Here is a 4915-nt window from a genome sequence, read left to right as displayed (position 1 = left end):
AATAGAGGTGTTTTGAAAAAAATTTAGAGAGAGCCAAAAAGAGATAAAAGATGCAATTAATGAAGTAAAGTCCTCAATTCAAACAACCAATTAGACCACATGGAGAATAGAATCTCGCTCTTAGAAGATGACCACTCCAAAAATGAACGCATAGTTTCTAAATTAGGAAAAAAAATCCGACAGCAGGAATCTGACATTGAAGAAATATGGGCCCATTTTAAGAGAGCTAACCTAAGAATAATTGGAATAGAGGAGGGAAAAGAAGGTCAAACCAAAGGGATCAACAATCTCTTCAAGGAAGAAATAGCAGAAAATTTTCCAAACATAGAGCAAGAGGTCGATAAACAGGTCCAGGAAACTTATAGAACTCCCTTTAGACAGGATCGGAGAAGAGGATCCCCACGCCACATAATTGTCAAAATGACCGATGTGGAAGCCAAGCAGAGAATCTTAAAGGCAACAAAAACAAAGGGCCAAGTGACATACAGAGGCAAACCAATTAGAATCACTCCAGACTTCCCAAACCAAGTCATGAGAGCCAGAAGGGCTTGGAGTAACATATTCCAAACTCTGAAAGAAAACAACTTCCAGCCAAAAATTTCCTATCCAGCAAAACTTTCTATCAAATTAGATGGGGAAATAAGAAGCTTCCATGACAAACAGAAACTGAAGGAATTTATGTCTTCAAAACCAGCGCTAGAGAAAATACTCAAAGAGATTAACTACAAAGAAGAATTAGGTAACACACACCAGAACCAGAGAAACAAGATTTTCCATCCAACAGACAACTTTTATTGATTGGTTATCTGTGGAGATTCATTATTTATGTTAGTCTTTGACCTATCTCTAAATTGTATTGTTTGCTTTTATTGATGCTAATTTTTAGGATTTCTAGTTGAAATATTAATATACCTTCAGATATAGCATTTGGAAATATTTTATCCCATTCTATCAGTAACTTTTAACTCTCTTTACATTGTCTTTGGATATACAATATTTTTTTTAATTTTTAGGGAGTTTGTTTACCCTTCTGTTGCCTGTGCCATTGAAATCATATCCACGAAATCACTGCCAATTTCAATGTTGTGAGGTTTAATGACCCAGATTTTCTTCTAAAAGTTTATAGTCTTAAGATTTATATTTAGGTCTTTTATCTATTTTGAGTTAATATTTGTATATGGTGTTAGGTAAGGGTCTAATTTTATTCTTTTTCATGTAATTATTATTTTTCAACAACATTTAGTTAAAAGATTATTATTTCCTCCACCAAATGTTCATGGAAACCTTGTCAAAAAAAAACTTGACAATATATGGAAGAATTTTATCTCTAGGCTTTTATTTAACTCCAATGGTTTATATATCTGCCTCTATAACAGTACTACACTGCTTCAATTATTGTAGCTTTATATGGTTTGAAATCAGAAAATATATATCTTCTAGCTTTGTTCTTTTTCGAGATCGTTTTGGGTATCTAGAGTCCATATTCCACATTAGGATAGATTTTTTTCTGAAAAATAAATAAATAAATGTGTGATTGTTTCACCAAAAAGAAAAAAATATTCTCTGGTAAGAAAGAAAGCAAAAAGAAATATTGAAATGTTATCTTTAAGTCATCAAAAGCTTGGTATCAGACAAATGAAACTGTTATGTGAGATTATCATTGTTAATTTTGGATAAATGGCTATAATACTAGATGTCAACCACTAAGTCAAGCATGGGAAGGAGGGATGGGGAGGGAACGGGGTGGGGATCGGGTAGGGGTTAACTGGGTGATGTGTGCATGTATGTCTACAAAAGTTTTTTTATCCCATTATGATGTATGAATACAGTGCACCAATAAAAAAATAAAAATAAATTTAAAAAATTGGGCACAGGGTGTAGCTCGGAGGTCAATATATGCCTCTGGGTTCCATCCCCAGACCCGCAAAAAAAAAAAAAAAAAAAAAAAAAAAAGAGGCCACTGTATTCCAGGAAGTCAAGACCAATATGTCTTGGTGGAGTTACTGAACTTTAAGAAGAAAGAATTTGACAGGTTTTCAGGCAGAATAAAAGTGATTTATGTGCCAGGAGAAATAAATTAGGCTGACCTCAGACATCTCCTGTCTTTACTGCCAGAAGATAATCTAGCAATGTCCATAAATCTGAGCAGAGACTACAATACAAGAATCTGGCTCCCAGCCACATAGCCTTCTGGCTTAAATATGACAGGTGGATGTTTGTAAGCATGGAGGACTGCAGGGAATAGGGGTTTCATGTGTCCTTCTTGACAGATCTACTGGCAACTTCAATGAGCTATGTGTTTGGCAGATTAGGTATTATGGAATCCTGCCTCAGCCAGACACCTAACAATATTTTTCTTTTCTTTTCTTTTTTCTTTTTAGTACTGGAGATTGAATCCAGGGGCAGTCTCCCTCCTCGCTATATGCCCAGTCATTTTTATTTTTTATTTTTGAAACTGGGTCTTGCTAGATTGCCGAGAGTCTCACTATGTTGCTGAGGCTAACCTCAAACCTGTGATCCTCCTGTCTCAGCCTCCCAAATACTAAGACAAGCATGTGTCACCATGCCCCGTTGGATAAAAAAAAAAAAAATTTGGGGGGTGCTGGGGATGAAATCCAGGGCCCTTCTACTTCTGGGCTACACTCTCAGACCTATTTTATATTTTATTTGGAAACAGGGTTTCACTAAGTTGCTGAGAGCCTCACTAAATAGCTGAGGCTGGTTTTGAACCTGTGCGATCCTCCTGTCTCAGCCTCCCATGCGCAGGGATTACAAGTGTGTGCCACCATGCCTTGCATGGTTTAATAAACCTTTTTAAGTTAATGGCTAAGCTTATAGAAGTAAAAGAAAGTACTCTGACCAGGAATGAATTGACAGTCCAGCTCTAGGGAGGAGACTTTGGATGTGCCTGCCAATTCCTGGGATTCAGAAATGGTTTCCTAGGTCTCACACCAGGCACAGGAGTGGTCTTATGTCTGTCAGAATGAGGTGGTGGATCTGAGTCCCCTCATAAAGGCAGTACTACAAAAGGCATCATCCTCAGAAAACAAGCGGATTAGGGGAACAGCCTCCCTTCAAAAGCAGACAAAAGCAGGGCATGGTGGTGCACACCTGTAACCCCAGTACTTGGGAGACCAAGACAGGAGGATCACAGGTTCAGGGACAGCATTAGCAAGTAGTGGGACTCTCAGAAACCTAAAACAAAAATAAAAAAGGGCTGGGGGTGTAACTCAGAGGCTAACTGCCCCTGGGTTCAATCCCCAGCAACACACACGTACACGTTGACAGGCCTGAGGATATAGCTCCGTGGTGGAGCCCTTGTCTAGTATGGTCAAGGCACTGGGTTTAATCCCCATTACTGAAAGGGGGAACAGAAAAGTAGAAAAAAGAAAAAGAAGCAGACAGACATGTTGTGATGAAGTATATCTTTCAAACCAGTTGATGTTCTGAATGCAAACTGTATTCCTAGACAGGACGTATTAGCAAGTTTTTCACTTCCTAGTACCGTACAGCATTAGTCAAGCAGAATGGGTTTATTTTTGGTATCCACACCCAGAGAGGTTGCCTTTGAAGAAAGAGCACTATGGCAGCGTCCTTCCCACCAAATAGGGTTCCTCCCGCAAATGATACTGTTGTTGACCACATTACATTGGCCATCATAAAAGATTAGGCTGACAGAAAGTAGAAAAGAAAATGTAAAGACCACACCGAAGCCATCCAGACTAGCTCGTATACTTTAATTGTTCTGTCTTAGCTTGCTGCATCTTAAAACATTTTTTACATCAAGTCACAGCCGTGTGTACTTTAGACTGTGGCCTTCATAAACAAATATGAAAAGAAGCAGAGTTAAAACAGATGAGCATGAATGGCTATCCATCAGTCTGACTGATATAATCTAACACACACAACCATTAAGAGACTCAGGAGATTTTTTTTTTTTTTTTTTTTTTTGTACTGGAGATTGAACCTGGAAGCATGCTACCTCCAAGACACCAGCCCTTTTTATTTTTTTATTTTCAAACATGGTCTCACTAAGTTGCAGAGGCTGGTCTCAACCTGAGATCTTCCTGTCTCAGCCTACCAAGTACTGATATTATAGGCATGCACCACTGTGCCCCAGCTATTAGGAGACTTTTGTGACTTCTTTCTGGTTTGGTCAAAGTTACGACACTTTTGGGAAGCCAAAAATCCTCCCCTCGAGATGGTACTTGATAACCAAGAATAATGGACAATTCCAGAGCAATAGGGAGCCAGATTTCTGTGAAATATATTCAAAGATGGTAAAGTGAGTACTCTTCAATTCCTAGTAGAATAAGAAATATGTTATCATAGAAATTCACCCATCACCACCAACAACAACCAACTTGGGCAAGGGAAGGGTTACTGTGTCTTCTGTTTCTGTTCCTGCCTCTCCCTAACATCTGGAATTCTTTCTATGCTTGGTTCTAAAAGCCAATTTAGTGTCTTAAACAATCAATTCTATGAATGGTAAAGTTGGCCAGATGAATTTGCCTAACCTAAGGGGTGCTCTACAGAACTGCTTGGTATCAGAGTGGCTGGGGAGACACCACACGTCAGAGCGTGCCAGTGGTGTGGTCTCCACAGCAGAAGCCATGTTGTACAATCATGCGGTCTCCACAGGGGGAGCAGTGACGAGCTGTACATTCTTTAACAATTCACTCGCATGAATGACTCAAGTGTTGTTTCTTTCCTGGTTATAACAATTTGTCCTGATTGGACACCGTGACCTGCACACTCTAGTGGGAGTTGTTTGTCTAGATCAGAAAAATCTGAGCTAGTGGTTCAGCTGGGTGCGCAAGTCACAGATAAAAGTCAGCTGGGCTGGGGGAAGAGCCAAGCCTGGAGGATGGAGGAGCCTCCTGTTGGTCGCCTAGAACTGGGGCATCCATGCAGA

Source organism: Muscardinus avellanarius, assembly GCF_963383645.1.
Source record: "Muscardinus avellanarius genome assembly, chromosome: 3".
In the NCBI taxonomy this organism is placed as follows: domain Eukaryota; kingdom Metazoa; phylum Chordata; class Mammalia; order Rodentia; family Gliridae; genus Muscardinus; species Muscardinus avellanarius.
The sequence above is the reverse complement of the archived record's forward strand: the minus strand, read 5'-3'. Positions refer to the sequence as shown.